The sequence below is a fragment of the Sander lucioperca genome, chromosome 2 (assembly GCF_008315115.2).
Source record: "Sander lucioperca isolate FBNREF2018 chromosome 2, SLUC_FBN_1.2, whole genome shotgun sequence".
Taxonomy (NCBI): domain Eukaryota; kingdom Metazoa; phylum Chordata; class Actinopteri; order Perciformes; family Percidae; genus Sander; species Sander lucioperca.
Window position 1 is genome coordinate 14,159,158 of NC_050174.1, and position 18,976 is coordinate 14,178,133.

The following is an 18,976-nucleotide window of genomic DNA, read 5'->3' on the forward strand; positions in this document are numbered from 1 at the left end:
AGTTAAAGCATCGATCTTGTGTTTTCACAGGCAAGGTCTTGGTGTCACTGCTCAATGATTGGAGAAAGTGAAAAAATGGGCAGGTTGTAATGATTTAAAATGGTAGATGCTTTCCATGACAAAAGCAACCGATAAGGGCTCCCGTTATCAGCGAGTTTGACCAGCCACGGAGAGAATAGAGAAGCGAGGTCATCGCAGAGATAACAGCACATGTGCAGACTGATTATCTTTTCCCTCTCAAGGATTTTTGATACATTTCGTCGCTCCTGTGATTTATGTGTTAGACCAAAGACATGCCTTCCTGTTTCAGGTCTCAGAACTACACTTCAAGGAGAACACTGGCTGGTCTCCACCTGTTAAGATTTACTCTTGAGCTGCTGTGACTTTAAATCTTCTGACACACTGGAGACAGTCAATTTAAGTTTCCACCGGGAAGATATATGCTGATACATTTAACTACAACTGTAAAGAGCGAACGCGCAACTGTCACTGAACTCAGCTGCAGAGCCTGTTAGCTTTTCTCTATCAGCTAGAACAGGGGTGGCCAACCAGTTAAAGAGCCACAAAAAAAAACGCACCATAGCAAAAAGCCACACAACACATGCACGTCCACACTACAACAGCAACAGTGTCTTCCAGATCTGATGACAGTCATAATACATAGCAGTTTTCATAGTTTTTTTTCTCACTTAGATTGACTCAGTGAGAAACCTGACAGTCTTTGTTATCCACAGTCCTTTTCAGGTCTTGCTAGAACTCGGTTGTGGCCACTCGAAGCAACTCTCTCACTCATTTGTCACTAAAGGGTCTTTCAAACAATCGGATTCAGCAGTGAAAGGGTTAACGAGGAAGGTGATCTGTGGCCGCTGTGTTTCCTCAGGTTGCAGAATCTGTCCTCAAAACTCTGCTGCATTATTTTCCATTTTAAAATAATTGGCAAATGTATTGGCAGTATTGGCAGATGTATTCAAATGTGTTTTTTTTTTTTACTTATCTGAAATACTGTATGTTTCAGAAAAGTTAAAAACTACAATCAACCAATGACACAGCCCCCAGCCACACAGTAAGAGCCTCACAGGAGCAGGCAAAGAGCCGCATACGGCTCAAGAGCCACAGGTTCGCCACCCCTGAGCTAGAAGAAGGAAGTTGGACCAAGTCATTTAGTTTATTGATGTTGCTAGCAGAGATTTGTTATGGTAGTCAAGGCTCCCAACACATCAAACACATCAGAGTAAAAACACCCCGGAGAGTGTTACTGCTCGGTGCCTTGGTTTGTCCTTCACAAGAGACAGGTAGCACTGCCAAGACCCAGTAATTAGTGCAGATGGAGACTGTAATACTCTCTTCCCCTCCCTGCAGAAATGCCAAGGGAGGCAATCTATAAATTCCTGCATATTAATGCAATTTAAAACCACTCCAGACACCTTGCTGGAGGCAGGTGATAAAAAGGTGAAAGGCAGACTACCTGGCACACAGCTGCTGATATGTCGGTGACATCTGTCCTTTGATAACAACTTCCTGGCCCGACAACCCCCAACACACACCCCCCAAAATAACTTGATAGTCTATCTCCTTTCTTAGAAATGCTCTCCAAATCCTGACCTTAAGCCTTGCAACTCTCTCTATCAATAATTAAATGGTAATCTAAAAACCCATTTTAGTTGGGTCATCTTTCTGCGCCATTGTCCCCGCTTCTCTTCTTCCTCCGTCTATTTTTTCCTCTTTCTGTAAGATCTAGTTAGAGATTCCATTAGCATGAGAGAGCAGGCTGGTAATTGTCTTCACCCTACTGAGTGATCCCTGGATAGAGGATTAGGCAGAGAGAAAGCCCTATTTCAACTCGGAGCACAGATGCTGCCCAAAGCCACCCACTCCAGATTAGATTAGACTGCAGAGGGATGAAACCGCCGTAACTTCAAGCAACATTAAACAGAAAGTGTGGACAGGAGGTTAAAACCAATACACTTTTGTTCACTTTTCACCACCAGCTGTGACCCTGCTTGTTTTCCTTTTTCTGTCCTCTTTTTGGAAATGTTCTTTTTAATCTACTAATATGCTTTTCTGTTGAAAATAGGGATTGGGGGAAGGCAGTTTATAATTTCTCTCTCTCTCTCTGATATACACAGAGTATTTAGAGCTGAATCTCCCTAAATCATCCCCCAGGGCCACCCTGTCCGTCACTAATCTGCCTGCCGCCGCCCACTCATAAGGAGGTGTCACATTTCTGGCACTCCTTCATGGGATAAGCACTTCAAACACCAGAGCGTCTCCTCTTGACCTTTCCACGGAGATGATCGATTAAGCCTGTTGGATTTATTCCATAAACAGGCAACCATTACATCAAGAAGGCGAGGAATTTACCTCAGAGGCAGAACTTAAAATCCATATAAGCTTCATGAGTGTTCCAATTTTTATTGGCTTTTTCAATCCTCTTCTTGCAGCACATTAATAAGCACAGAGCCTTTTGAGAGGCTGTTTGGTATCTGAATCACTGCAGTTCTCTACCTGTAATTATTGAAGCAAATCACAATGACAACAGAGTGAAATTCAACTGCTATCTGTACTCCATAAAACCTGTGATGCAGAAAAACTGTTTAGCCCACTCCCCCGCGAGAGAGTGGAGTACAAAATAAAGTTTGAAAAGTAAAAGCAGCACCGTGGAAAATCTTCACTCTGCTTTTCAACTGTCCAGGAAGCTCTGTGAGGCAAACCAAGGAACAGTAAAAAGGTATACTGCTCGCTTGATGCATGAGCCATTAAGTTACAACACTGAAGGCGTCCTGTTTTCATGCTTGAACACTTTCCACATGCTTTCAGCGAGGACAAGACTAAACAATCTTGAGTGAAACACCAGGGAGGAGAAACCCAAGAAGACAAATAGCAGCGCAACGACACACGCTTTGAACCACAACAAATCACGTGTCACTTCGAATCCCATTTGTGAAAGTTAAAACAGGAAATCTTAAGCCAGTTTCATTGAACTAAAAAAGGGAGAGCTCCCTCTGAGGAGCCAAACCAAACTCCTCCTGTGTGTGATCACAGAAGCCAGCGAGCTCTGCTTCAGCTCTGAGGGACTCCTGCTCTATGGTAATCATATCCTATTTGAATAATGAGGCAATACCACCACTCCTGCTGCCCATTCCCCCTGCATCCTTGACTGGAGTCTTTGATAGACACTAATTCTAGCTCCATCTATAAAGCTCCTCTCATGCATTTTTAATAGAATCTATTACTTTAGGATTAAATTATAAAAGACTGTCCTCCTTAAATTTTTAATAGTTTGCATAATTGGTATCGGGGCCTGAATGTGAACCTTAAAAACCCAGTTTGTACAGGACTGCGCTGCAAAACGAGCACCGCACAGCACAGTTACACTATCACCGACGAGCATGTATCTGCACACGCTTGTGCACGCACATACAAGCAATTGCCATTATTGCTTTGGGTTCATTGCCGTGGAGAATAAGGTGGTGTGAGCCCAGCGCTGTGAATGAAGGGGACAATAAGGTCAGGAACCATGAGAGTTGCCTTTGGCTGCTGAGCTTCTGCAGGAGCCTGAGGCAGGAGGAGTCAGCTGAAACAGGAGACACAAACCAGGTGTCCATAGACACCTGCTGCCACTGATGTCAACTGTGACCACAACACTCCCCGGAGCAAACAGCAAAAACTACTAAGCAGGTTTACAGCCTCCCTTTGTCCCTACAGTCACCGATAACTGTGTTCAGTTAGCTTAAATGGAAATGTATTTCACTTCGCTGTTCCAGGTTCCAGGCAGATCAGCCATGAGTTAAATGTCATCTGCGCTCTCTGCATCTCCAGTTCAGCTCTTTCTAACAACAGACAGAGCATACAGGAGAGCAAATGTGTCTGAAGCAGCTCTTATAAACTAAAGCCCCCTTAGAAATATAGATGCATGTCACCATCCCCCAAATTAGCACCGCAGGGACACCCCCCTCGCCGCCCCCGCTTGCTGGCGGCAGCTCTTTGGCATATCTGTACCGGGGAAAATATTTCACACTGTATGAATTATTAAGTGCGGGGCCAGTGCTAAGCAGTGTGGAGATAGACCAGTTATTCACAGCTCTATTGGGACAGATGCGTCGGAAACCCGGGCCGCTTGCCTATCAGATCGTTTGTCATGAGCGATAGACAATTTACAATGAGAGAGTTTTTCAATTTATTCATTCTGCTGTCACTGCAGTTTTCTACCTCCACTCATTTCACTCAGCAGCCCCCTCTTCCTTTAACTCTGTCTCGTCTGGTGAGGGGGCTCCACGCCTGAACCAACCACCTACTTCTCTGTCTGATAATGTTGCTCACTTTGTCTTTCCTCAACCTAAGGAGAAAGGTGGAGGTGGAACATTTGTGCAAAAGACATGAGGTGAGCAGATCCTGATACTTTAATCATCTGAACTGAGCTAATGGTGTGTTGGGGACATCCTGTGACAGCTGAGGGGTCCAGGCCCCAAGTGGTGAAGCTGTGGCTGACTGTGGCTCTGTTATAAAGGAACAGAACAGGAAACAAGGCAGATGACGGTGCTTGTAGGACCCCCCCCCCCCTTACATACAAGCAAAAGAAAAAGAACTGAATTAAACTGCTGGTGAGTTATTTACACTATCAAAAGCAAGTTAAGACATGAAAGAGAGAATTTAAAAAATGATAAATAAATATGTACTATAACTATTTGGATCTGTATTGTAATAAAATAATCTTTCCATGGGCAAAATCATCCCAAACATAGGTTATTCCTTTAGTTCATGGGAATCTTTATACAGGAGAAAGAATATGATCTCAGAGGGCAGAATACTGCTAATTTTCACTTAAGAGGAAATGCTAAATAACATCTCCCACACAGACAGACAGAGGACCTCAGCACAAATGTCTGGCAGACTGCAATTTCAACATTCATTACTGAAGGTGAACCAGCAGTCAAAACAGCCAAAATTAGTTTTCAATTCACAATAAAATTCCCAAGAACTACAGAACAGACCAGCCTCTAGAGCCTAAGCAGTGCTCTTCCACCATTTCAAGAGATGGGGACTCAAATTCAGGAGCGACAAAACACAGATAATGTATGTTAAAATTTAAGCTGAATTTACAGGAGAAATAGAAAATGACATCAGCAGCTTTGTTGTTCTAAATGTTCGGTGAGAGCAGTTTAACCTGTAAAGCAGCCCAGAGTGTTTCTCTATCTGTGATGCCCTTTGAAAGCCCGACGCAGACGGGTTGCACTGAATAGGCCTTGATGTGAAAGGCAGAGATGTTAGATAAATGTCCTCGCAGCCAAGGCCTCTGCCCTCTTCGTGATTATGCATTCTTATACTCAAATACCCACTCCCCCTAACACACACACACACACACACACAGACATGCAGTGCCAACAATCCCACTGAGGGCAGCATTTGTTTGGGGACAAGGTGACCCTGTTGCCTAGGGGCCTGTGAACAGGCACAATGAAAGCCTCTCATCCTGCACACACCCAGCCGGCTGTGTTGAGCTGATGACGGGTGGAGGGGTGGGGTGTGAGGGGCATCACAACACCCAGCTACTGCAGTTTTAAAACCCTATTCAGGAAGCCCCCTGAGATAGCTCCTTTCACACCCTGCACAGACGGAGCAAAATCCCCGCTTGTAACCCAGAGTCAGGCAGTCAACAGATGGAGCAGCTATTGAGTGAAGGATCGTGCCGGCAGAGGCGGCTCCCCATCCATCCCTGCTGGAAACAATGGGGCAGCAGGTCAAGAGTGCTGTCTCCAGAAGGAGGGGTCAGGGAGGAGGGGCAAGCTTCGACACAGTTGAGCTATGCGAGCGCTTTGAAACTGGAGGAACTGAGAGAATCTGTTTTGGGTGGCGGGTGGAGGGGAGGAGGCTTGTGGCTGGCTGCCGGGGATCAGATTCAGGTGGTGGGGGTTTGTGTTTGAATCTGGGGCAGCAGTGTTTGTGTTTAACCTGCAAACAAGAACAAAAAGACATCTCTGCGTGCACACATTTGCATGTTCAGAGGTAACAAAGACTCACAGTTTACAATCACTTGTCTAAGTGCACAAAAAGAGAGAACTTCATTGTTGATAACAACCACTGCAGTGAGGTAATACACACAGAGAATAGAGAAAACCTTTACTACTGCAAAACAGTCGCAGTGCCCTCAGGATATTCTTTCATAAAAAACTGAAGTGGATAGACTTAAAACTGGTGTCAAATATTACACAACCAGGCCACACTTCTTTCTAGTTATTAAAGTCTATAATTTAAAAAACAAATGGTTCATTCACTCATTCCTTATTGTTCAAACTCTCAAGATTCTCCCAGTAGCACCATGTGAGATTACAGGGAATTGCCAGAATAAAGCCTATTAAAAATAGTGTTTTTTTTGTTCTGAAGTCGTTCAATAATAATGGACCTATTTGCTGTGTTTTTAAAGTGGAGGAGCAACTGTGAGACAGAGGGTGAACAGCTATAGCTACATGTCCACATGTTGATGCATGTGTGCGTGCACGGGTGCATGGTCACACAGATGATCGCAAAGCAGTCATAGCTCCCTGTAGGGGAAAGTATATCCATTTCCATTGACCAGCAGTCTTGCTATCATGTGGCTCTGACCTGGAGTCAATTAGTCATCAGTTGCCCTGCCTCACTGGGTTTCCATGGCCAGAGACGAGACAAAGACACGAGGAGGGTATACAGTGATCCCATAACTTCAGTATCTTTATATGCCGTAAATAATCCAAACTGAGGAGCTGCTAAATACTGCCATCACACGTTCCCTGATCCTTAAAATGTTTGGTTTTTGTGGCTATTTTGCACAGGAAGGCTCTCATTACAAAGCAGAAGGTGTCAGGGGCATTGAAGCAATTCTACATTAACAACCACTTGACAAGAAAGTACAGAGACTCAAAAAAGACCACTTGGGAAATGTTCACAAATCACACCTAATTAAACACAAAAGCCTTGTCCATGAAATCAGAGTGCAGAAAGCCTTTTCAAGATAGAGGCGAGATAGGTTTTTCTGGGGTTTTCTGGGTTGTACTAAACATACATTTGTGCATGGACACAGTTATTTCATTCATGTTTGTGTTTCCATCCAACAAATTATCAGCTTGGTACAGAGGGACAAAGGGTTGAGCTATAATTCATCCTTCCCTAGGTCAGATCACAATACATCAATGGTTTGCCATTTCAGAATATGATGCTGTTATGCTGTTTGAGCCCAGAATTGAAAGAAAAAAAATAAAGCCTGCTCCAACCACGCTGAAAGGGATCAATAAGTGCATAGAAAAAGAAAAGGGCCATAAACACTGAGGCTTTTATTCAGAGTGCCGCGATGCAGATGCGAGCACAGAATGCACCTGGAGAGCAAAGCTGAGAGCGGCAGAAGACGAAAGAAATCCCAGAGAGTTATCAGGTGGGGCCAGAGAGCGCTGGCTATATTCAGACCTTAGCACCATCCATCTCCACAGCAGCTATTGGATTTCTAATATTGTTGGTTTTAAGGAGGATCGGCTTTCCTGCCACAATGAGGCGGATTCAGCCCCAGTTGCCCCCTTTTCCTTTTCAGTGTGGTCTCACAAGGTCCTCTCGGTTTTCTGCAAACAATACAGCAGGGCTGCGGCCCTTATTTAAAAGATTAATAGGATGCTGTCTTGGCAGAGAAGCAATCAGTGAGGTTTCTGTGACAGCAGAAAAAGTGTGAAAACAAGGCAAAGAGGAGAGACCATTGTCACGGTTACCAACTGGCTGCCACAGCTCAATTGAGATAGCTGTGGCTTTCAAGCCCAGCTGTCAATCACAGCAGCAAGCATCAATGGGGTAAATTTGAATGATAAAACGATAAGTCATGAGCAGGCGATTTCACTGTCATTGGGACAGGGGCTGTTTGAGTGTAACTCACTATGGGTGGAGAGATTTCACTGCAGCCATATGGAATTTGGTTTTGCCTCGAGTTGCTGGCTTCACCCCTCAATCATGACAGAATGTGTAATCACAAAATGTCTTCCTCTCAATCCATGTTACAATTGGCAGCACGGTGCTGTCACTAGAGATGGGGGAACAAAATGGAAAGCTGACTAAAAGACAAGCTTTAAGTGACACTTAATTTGAGACACCCAGGCATTCTCTCAGCTCCAATAAACAGGATCCATCAAACTTCGCCCAGAGCCTGTGTGAGTCTGCAGCTGTCTGTGGGGAGAGGCACAGTATGCCTGAGAGGCCCTCAGTTACCAAGAGGACTGATGAAGAAATCAAGTGCTTTAAAAGTTCCTAAAAACAACAAGAAGACAGGACAGACACTTTCAAAGAGCACATTTTCATCTCATCCATGTCTACAGTAACACTCAACGCATTTCCTCCTTTAAAGACAAACCCAACAAAAAAATAGCATGACAGAAGCTAATGACAGCCTCAGAGAAGAGGGTAAAAAACACAAGAAGAGAAAAACACTGAACAGCTGCTTTTTCCCTTCTTCCCTTTGCTCATCCCAGGAGAGAGTCCCATGCGATCTCCCTAATCCTAGTTTGTGGCTGACAGAGGGGACCGCAGCTCTGTTGATCTCCCCACTCACATGGCTCTGTGCCCCTCGCCGCCCGCCTCACTGTCGCTCCGCTGCCAGGAGGAAAAGATGGTGGGGAGGGGGAGCGGGGGGCTACATCAAGGAGAGACTCTCCCAGTGGGTTCTCGTCAGTTCCAGGCCATTGCACCTTGCTTGCTGGGATTTTGTTCACACACACACACACACACACACATATATCCATGCAGAGGCAGATGACTATTAATGGATACGATAATGTGGTGTGTGTTTTTGGCTGTACAGTAACGTTTGGGTTTTAAGAATTGTTGTAATATTGTGAATCCCTTCAGTGACAGATCACTGGAAGTTGGTGACATAAAAATAAGTTTGATGCCTCACAAAGCATATTTAAGTGGCACAGGAGCAGATAACGTTTAATCAAAACCCAGTGATACGGTTGATATGGTCAGTGGTAATGTGCAGCCAAAAGGCCTGACACACTTTCATGGTCTTTGGGGACGAGCAGAGAGCGGCAGGCTGCCCTTGTGCGTTCAGTCTCTACAGATGTTGCCTTGGAGAGCGGCTGACTGGCTGGCTGCGGTGACAGCTGGACAGCTGTTCCTATAGACGCAGCCACAGAAGCATGCCACGGAGATGGGGGTGGGGGATAGCGCTGTATGTTTAGTTTATCTGTATGAAGTTCCCAGGACGTGCAAAGCTGTCACTCTTAGCAATGGTGCATGAGCCTGGATAAGGAAAGATGGCACTGAACAGGATATGGAGAGAGAGCACAGATGGGTAAATATCAGACACGGCTGACATTATTTGAAGAAGCTCCATTAACAAAACAGACTTTTTGCGTTTGAAATTTGTCTTTCCAAAAACGAACAGTCTAATGTAACACCAACTGGCTACACTGGCATAAGTCAAAACATTTAATTTGATCCATGAGGTCTGTTTGAGCAGCCGCGACTTTTTTTTTTCATCATAAACAAGTGAAAGTTTAATGTGAACTTCACAGGGAATTTCAAATAAAAAAATGTCTTCTTCATAAAAGAGGGACGAAGAAAATCTATATTCAACAGCAGAGAGGATAATTGGCTGAGCATTAAAACGACTCTGGACTTTGTGCCAACATCAGTGACTGCTGGTGATGAAAGGCAGTTTAAATTGGGGTCATGTTCAGATATTATACCTTTATCCTGCCACTTAAAAACACAGTTACCTAAAGTTATGGAGACCTGCTGGAAAACAGTGCAGGTTAAAGACGGCCTTAAGATTAAAGTCCTAACTGAGGAGTAAGCTAAAAAAAGCAGTTGAAAAAGCATTGAAATGTTGGAAAACACTCAGCAGTATTAAATGCTGTCACCTGCTGAATAAACACACTGCAAATCATGAGTTAAACAGCTTGGATTGACGCCAGTCACTTCCTCCAAAACTCTCTTTTCCTAAGCAGGCCAGGCTATTCATTATGCCACAAAAGGTCAGCAATTTGTTCAACTCAATAAAAATGTTAATAAAACTAAGAGCTCACATGAAGAAACACTCTGGCCAGCCATCGAAAAATGTGAATATGTGACTGTGTGTGCAGATTAGGGCTGCACGATTATGGCCAAAATGATAATCACGATTATTTTGATCAGTATATTGATCACGATTAATTATCACAATTATTTGTTGATTTTAACCAAAACAAATTTAATTGTCACATAGGCTTATACCTGCTTTCACATCCATATTGTGCTACATTCCTGCCAATACATCCATATTGTGCTACATTCCTGCCAATACATCCATATTGTGCTACATTCCTGCCAATACATCCATATTGTGCTACATTCCTCCTTTGTTGAAGTATACTATGAAGGAGTATGCCATTTCAGCTGTCGTGCAACCGCTTTCCAAACATGCGCGTTTGCCGTGAAAAGATACAGGCAACGCAATTTTCTGTTCACGTTAACGCCGCATGTTAAAAATCGGTATCTACCGGACGAAATAACAACGCGGACTACGGTGCCACTTAAATGTCTGCGTTGCGCTCTGATGCTACACGTCACGCTAGTTAACACTAACAACACATTACACAGCAGCTAACGTTAGCCTACCGTTAGCTACAGTAGTAACTGGATTAAACACGGCTAAAATGATGACAGCTAAACGGTGTAGTGTGACTGTATTTCACTGTAGACGATTCCAACAGCGGGACGTACAACAGTCTGCCGCTAAAGCTATAAGCTAAAAGACACAAACTAGCACTGGTCACTGCTGTTGTCTGAAAAACAACACAGACGGGACTAAATGTTGCGTTTACTGGTAAACCTCGTGACGATTTATGACCGACTGCTATATGTTGTGGAATTTTCCTCACGTTAATCTGTCCTCTGTGACTGTCTACATCTAAACTAAGCTGCGCGGTGCAGGGAACAACTCTGATTGGCTCATGGAGGCACGTGATCAGATAGTGGTTTACGGAGCTTTGGAAAAAAAAAAAACTTTGATACAGAGCGTTCTATGAACGGAATGAAGGATTTAAATATCGCTCGATCACGTGAATTTGATCGTGGGAAGCCAAAATCGTGATCGTGATTAAAATTCAATCAATTGTGCAGCCCTAGTGCAGATGCATCTATTTGAATGCGACGTTGCCACTGCAGCATTACGTGGGTCAAAGGTTGTACAGCAGCAGCTATCAAGCAGGAAATATAGCTTTGGCCTCGTCGTAATCCCGGTCAAACTCCACCAACTACTCAACACAAAGCCGATATTAACACATGCTGACAAACACAAACAAATCTACAATAACCAGGAGCTGATAACAAACACACACACACACACACACACACACACACACACACACACACACACACACACACACACACACACACCAAAATCTCCAATTTCAGCTCGCACCCTCAACCCACTCTACTAAATAAATGAAAAGACCCATTACGCAGATTTCAAAGGCCGGCATTTGGTTTATAATTACATATGAAATATTTTAGAGGAAAAAAGTGATTACTCTGGATGCAAGTCTGGAAGTGGGTGGGGGCGGGTTATTGCTAAGCAACCAGTCATTATCCTCCAGAGTGGAGCGAGGTGACCGGCCATCCGTCTAACTCTGGTGGCTTGCCTGGCTCCTGTGCAACCCCCCCCTGCTTTTTACTCCGCCACTCTCTCTCCTTCTTCCTCGCTCTCTCGCTCTCTCCCTGCCGTCTCTCCGTCCGAATACAAACAGAGATAAAGAACGCTGCAATCGCTCTTGACACACAAATAGGTTAACACAATAAAGCCGGCTTTGCCTGGCTCACTCGAGGGAGGAAAGCAATTCCAGCAGCAGGCAGGAGGTAATAAAACAGGGCTAGGAGTGTGTGTGTGTGTGTGTGTGTGTGTGTGTGTGTGTGTGTGTGTGTGTGTGTGTGTGTGTGTGTGTGTGTGTGTGTGTGTGCATACATGTCCTCATGTCAATGTTCCTATGTTTTTGTATGTGAGTGGAGGCAGGCATACATAAGCTCTTTGGCCTCAGGGCCTAATATCCCACAGATTTCCAACTCTTTCTTGACACAAATAATAACGACAAAGAAAATGACGGAAATTGCAGGCTACTCCTCCATTTAGATTAAGGAAATGGTTGCTTTATATTAACAATATAGCTGACCTGCATCATCCCTATACAAACACATAAACGTTTCCCTGTGGGTTATATGCCGACTGTCTTGTAAATGGTCTCCGGCTTGGTTAAAATTCAACAAGTAAATTGAATGAGTTTTATCTGTGCAAGCCTCAGCTTACTCTCCCTCTCCTGATGCGGCTGCCAGGCCTGGCAATAACCGATAAAAATCTCCAGAGTTTTATTAAATCGTGTTGCATTCACACTGAACTCAGGAAAATGGTGAGGTGGCTTCTGCAATTACAATCCAGACCAGACAACATTGTTTTCTCCAGTCAGTGGAAATTTCATTACCTTACAGCAACCGCCTTAGAATTGGGTAACAGCCTCTTGTTGTCACAGACACAAACCGTCTGTGTGAGGTGTGGCACTCCATAAGTGTTATCCATTTGCAAAAATATGCATCTAGCCAGTCACAATGTGGATGCTGGTCAGCATAATGTGCACCATTATTCAGTGATATGAAGGAACTGAATGGAGGAAATAGCGGTCAATAGCTCATTCCTGGATTGACTGTGGTGTAATCAAACGCATTGAACCTTAATAGATCCATGCAGCTGACTGTATCTCACCTCCAGGCTATTATAGACGAATGACGTGGGTCACACATGGCCTCATCTCTCGCATGTCAATAAATAGAGAGAGCTTGGTTTTTTCCTGTGGAATGACTGTGGGGAAAAAACTCAATTAAAACTACTTGTGGAAAAGTTTCACACGTTTAGGTCATACAGGATAGCCATTTGTAACTGTCAATCAATTTCCCTGCTTTTACCCTGCTGTTCCTTCAACCAGGTAATCAAACAGCAGAGATGTAAAGTGGTGGCCATTGTCAACAGGGAATAAATTACCAAAGCATGACGAGAAAACACCTTATCTGTCTGATGTATTTCCTGCTTCTGCAGAAAGCTACAAAGCCCGAGGGAGGGCAGTCAACCAAAATGCAGGGAGATGGAGATTAGGATGATGTGCAGTTCCTTGTTCCATTAAAGTTTGATCTTCCTCAATAGCCGAGGAGAATCAGATATCTCCCATTCAAGATTAAAGTACACCAGCATAGAGGGAGAGATTAATCAGAGGCCTGCATGAGATAAAACAGCCTTGCTTCTGGCATGGAAAACAGTGGCAATAAAGAGTTCAGCTGATAATGTGAAACATGGCGAGACAATAGCAAATCAAACAGCATGCACGGGCCTCCAAAACAAAACAAAGCGCAGACTAGACTGCGATACAGTGGCTGAAGATGTACAGCAGGGGCTGATCTGATAGTAACCAAGGCCATCATTTTATTACTGGTTAAGGTTGAAGAGGGCACACTGAGGATTTTCCCATGTTGCTCACTGTCGCCAGGCTCTCATTCCCTTTTCTCCTCCTCTCCTTGAGATCAATGGCGCTGGGGTGATTTCACAGCAGCCTGCACTGTCACCCAGAACAAATCAATGTGACCATGAGGAAGGCAAGAGCGGCATTGTTTTTAAGGAGAGCAAATTCGCTGTTGGAGAGCTTGTCAGATTTGCTTTATTCTCTTTCTTCCACCTCACTTTTCTGGCTGGGTTATGGAGCAAACTATAAACTGCACAGCACTCAGCCTCTCTATACTAGTGTACTCATTAACCACATATAAGCTGCACAATTCCTTTTGACTATACTGTATTTCACACGCACAAGGGCATTTAAAAAAAAAAAAAAAACTGACGGCCTTAACCTTTCCAAATTAAAGGCTAAACATTAACTCCGGGGACCTGGTGAGACGTGACTTCCACTCAGTCTGACAGGGGGTGAGAGGGGAAGAGAGGGTGGAGGTCGGAGGATCGTCGCTGTCCATCATGCACTAAGTGGCTGCAGATAACCCTGATGAAGAGCTGCCAACATCTACCCTCACAGCAGATCACATGAGCAGAGCTGTGGTCAGGTGAACATTTTACTATAGCCTAAACAGGAAATCATAGGCGGGGTAACGAGCAGAGAACCACACGGCGTCTCGCTAACAAATAGCACTCATCAGAAACACTGCAGGGGTGCACGTATGCAATCACATGCCTGTAGTCTATTTTTGTGTAGCTAGCCTACTCCACATCAAACACAAACATGCTTGAATTGAAATGCTTAAGCTGTTTATGATACCAAAAAGGCCTGCACTGTTGTAGACAATTACTGACACGTCTCAGTCAATTTACTGAAGATTTTTGTATTCATCTGTGCGATATGAAGCTAATAAGACTGAGGGTCAATCACCCAGCAGTAAAATAAAGTGTGCAGTTTGATGAATTGTAGGAGCTAACTTTATGAAGCCTAAAGAACTGCAAACACTAACAGAAAATAGACAAACAGAAGCATTGCTACTAATCCTGGCTGCACATTCAATGTCAAATCCTATCAACACCACTATCTCTGCTGGAAACTGAACGTCGCTTTCACCTCTATTCATTCACACTGACTGGCTGAAGGGTGTGTTTGTTTCTCCACAATCATTTTTGCGTAATGCTTTCGTTTTATGTCGCTTTTTTTTCATGCTCTGTCTCCACATCCTGAGTACTGATGTGCAAGACAAATCTTGCTGCAGGGACAACAGAATTTATATTAAATCATGTAATATTGTAAAGTACAAGAAAGGGCACGTCTCTTTTGTTTGCCTGCACAGAGAAGTGTAAAAATAAGGACTGTTGTAGACTTTTCAAGAAACGAAACACTTTGATCAGGCATCTAATGAGCTGCTGGTGACATGGCTTTGAGAGAAATCGTTAAAGTGTCCGATGATATTAAGAAGTAAGATGTTTTGTGCTTTTCTAAGCTTAGCTAATCTAAGAATGATTGTCTTTTTTCTTTTCTTTGACAGGAGAAAAAAATGTTTTTCATGATTATTTACATCGACATAGATTTACACATTTGTGTAAATAAAAAAAAGCACTTTTATTAATAGAGCCTGCAAAAGAATGGACATGCATTAGACATTAGACACTTCACAGACAGACAGACACACACACACACACACACACACACACACACACACACACACCTGTATCTACTATTTTAGTCATCTTAAGTGCCAAAATGAGTTTTGCTGCCTCTGGGTATGTGTTGAGACAATCAAACCATGCAGGGATTAAAAAAGATTAATACACAGCGCAGGAAATTAAACTTCAGCGACTTAAACGATATTCATGAGTGGAGCTCACTTATTCACTTCAGGCAGGCGCTTTAATAAGCAAAGAATACAGTAAGGAACCCAAACGCTATCAATCAATCAAACTGATATGCAATTTGAGTTGGAAATTGATAAAAAAAAGAAACGCCAGGCTTCTTATGGTGCATTACTTTTATTAATACTGTGCTAAAATATGCTCTCCACCTCCCAGATGTTGCCGGCATAATTGAGTAGGCTAGCGTAGTAGTAGTTCAGATTTGACTTTAGTAATTAAGGGATCGTAATTTCATTAGCAAGTAAAGTAGAAAAGAATACATTGCTGATGTGATCAGGATTCATGCAACACAAGTTTTCAAAATATTCTTTCAAGATTATATGTGGACATTTGACTTTGTTAGACAGTCAATAGCAGTGAGCAACAGGAAACATGGTGAAAGCGAGAGGAATATGAAATGTGAGTAAAGTCTTGCAGCAGGACACTTGAAGGTCCAATGTTACATCTAACAGCAAGCCAGAAAATAAAGAGGCAAAAAAAGAGCTACAAACTCCAAAAGGTAATTCAGTGACCTAGATATTAAAGCTGTTCTGCCATTCTCTTCTCCCCTGCCTTGTCCAACCTTCATGTTGAGTTAAGGCAAGCATTATGCTGGGAAGACTATTTGTTTAGGTGAGGAGCAGCCGCAGAGCTAATATGAGCACAATTTGCTCAGCAGGTCATAGGCGCAGAGTGGAGGAAGTAAATGAGGCAGTTCTGCCCCCTCGGGTGCAGCCCCTGCCTCATACATCACTGGATGTTTTATTCAATACAGCCAGGAAGGCTCTATGGCAGGTGCCCTAACTGTGGGGGTGCCTGCCCTGCTGTAGGGGCCCATATTACATTCAGCGAGCTGCCTGTCTGCGGGGCTGCTGGAGAGAGAGTGACTGGAGCCAGTGAGGAAGATACATTTTGAGGACGCTTGTAGTCTAATGATAAAACATACTGTGTGCAGTTTTTTCACTGCACAGTCAGCATAATGTGCAAGCTCATTTATGTGCAGTGTGAGCGATGAAGCTAAATATTGCAAAGCAACTTCAGCAACCCATGAGGCTCAAAGTTCACAGGAGTGAAAACTGCCAGAACTTTATCAGCCAGCATTCACATTCAAATATAACATGGACATCAGTTACATTCAAGATAACCAGACCTTTCTATTTGCATTCAAGACTCTGGCTGCAGAGGACACATTTGCTGAAGAATTCACAGGACAATGACAAATTGCCTCCAGATCTCAATGCAGCACAGTGCATAATCCATGTCGCCGAGCACGAAGTGAAAAGTTTTACAGTGTTCCGCACACGTCTCCATGAATTGTATGAGTTCCTTGATACAAGCCTGTCACAATATGCAGGCACGCTATAAAAAGAGATTGTATATAATTAACCCACCGGGGCGAAAAATCACTAATTGCAGCAGTCACTATAGTCACCCTCCCCACACGTGACGCACGGGGGCGTATAGGCTACAGATGAGAAATTCGCACCTTTTGCTCTGAGCCGCAACTCCTCCAGTGCCACATATCCCTGCCTGTGGGGCGATACCCTCGACAATACACTTAATTGCTACCCACACTTGAAAAGACCAATATCACACATCAAAGCAGTTCCTAAAGCCATTCGGGAGCGGCTCTCTAACAAGTCGATTTTACAACACTTCATTTATTGGGTCATGCATAGAAACAAAGGGTTTAAATCTGAGACATCGTTATGTGTGCAGCATCCTGGGAAAAAAGGGAGCATTGACAAACATTCATTATTTTCTGCTGTAGGTCTATTTACCATCTCAAAAGGATTCTGCGAGGCTTTGACAGTAACTACTACGTTTATGGTTACAAAGAATGACCCAAATCACTCTGAATCCGCAAGACTTGGATCCAAATAAATAACGTAAAATATATTTACCATAAATTGCTCCGTAGTGCAGACTAGAACTCCATGCAGATTGTAGCATTCACTGAGCAATCTGCCTCATACTTCTGTGGTCCAAATTAAAAAGGATTCATTCTGTTCTCCAAAATCCAGCAGCTGCTTAGTCGATGTCAAAATGTTGATTAAGTTTATCCTCCTCTTCCAATTGTATGCAAATATACCGGTAACCCTGCGAATTAGATTCCACACTAGCCTCTAGCATGCGAAGTTAATAAGATTTGCCTTTTCTCTCGATTCGGCTGCCAATTTTTGGCGAGGGCAAAAGCGCAGGTCGGCAATTTCAGGAGCGTCTTCGGAAGGATTGCGCACCAAGTGCGCTTCGGGTTTTCAAGGTTTAGCCTCCGGAACAAAGTAAAAGGTCCTGGTTGCTCTTCTTTTCACTTGTAAATACCTCCAAATAACAGAAGTGATAATCGAAAGACTGGATGGTTGAACTGCTACGCAGTATTCCAAAATCCACCGCTGTTACGCATGGGTTTAATGTGGTCCGCCTGCTCACTATAGACGACCTTAGGTGAAATGTATCATGCGAATGTTAGTGATATTATCTAGGCAATAGTGTGTGAAGGTACCCTTTGGCTGGGCCAAAGCAGCTGCCTGGAATATCCTTAAGTGACGCGATGTAAAATCCCGGTGATCAGGCTCTGCTCCGTCCGTCACTTTCTCCGTGGTGTCGGCAGCCTCTCTGATATGTCTTGCCTCCCGATTCAGACTCAGATTTCCAGCTGAGGCTGTGGAGTAACCTCGATAGCAATGCTCCGAGATACTCTCTTTGGTGTATTAACTAAATTAGCAATGGTTAGGTCTGAATAAAGAGCTAGCTGCTTCAGGCAGCTCCGGGATGCGGTCCTGCCCTTGTGCCGAGCTGCCGAGACTGACAATAACCCGGAACGCTGCAGACTGTCAGGCTGCACAGACCGCCCACCGACCAATCACTGTACTGAGGGAATACAAACATTCCCACGGGTTGGCCAATCATCGGTAATTGAGGACTGTTACCATAGAGATGCTCGGCGTCCAAGCGTCTGAAACCACGTTGTTTATTCGCGGAAACAGAAGGAAAAAAAACGTCTGATATAAATTGCCGTGACAGAATGCAGATTGAAATCTTTAATCACTCGTTTATCCTTCTCATCAGCAGCCTAGCTAAAGGTTAAAGGCTCCATCACTTCATGGGAAAGCTGGGCTTAAACCTGCAGGTAGACGTGCCCTTGAGCAAGACACTGAATCATTTCCATGCTGCTCTGTAGCTGGTCTACAGGGAGAAATAAAGTTCTATCATGCAACCAGAATACAATTAAATGTGATTAGCATGCAGAATTAATCTATCTTACTGTTTATGAATTGGCGACTGTAAACTTTAACTTAATTGGTTTAAAACTCCTATAGGATACATATTCCATACAGATAATAAGCCTGGCAATAATCATATTATTACATATTTATATAATGTAATATCAAAATGTCACCTTCTGTGTGGTTATCAGAGTTTATTGTCCTTTATGAGCTCAGATTTATTACATGATATATAGGCTACTGTAGGATGCATCACATGCACTTTTCTCTATACTTATATTGTTCCTGAACATTGATAATTTCTTTCAACAACTTTTTCAACTCTTTCAGCAAGACAATCTTTTTTTAAAAGCATGGCATATACAGTATGTGACTGTCTACTTAACTTTGCAGAGTTCCTTCA

The 18,976-nt window shown here is 43.5% G+C and overlaps 1 protein-coding gene across 1 annotated transcript in view; it reads right to left on the bottom strand.

The window, feature by feature from the left end:
- Positions 1-18,163, bottom strand: part of fam222a (family with sequence similarity 222 member A) — a 50,176-nt gene extending 32,013 nt beyond the window's left edge. Inside the window, exon 1 of the mRNA XM_031308844.2 lies at positions 17,251-18,163. The gene's annotated coding sequence lies outside the window, so the exon portion shown is untranslated. The remainder of the gene's footprint in view (positions 1-17,250) is intronic.
- Between the last annotated feature and the right edge of the window lie 813 nt (positions 18,164-18,976).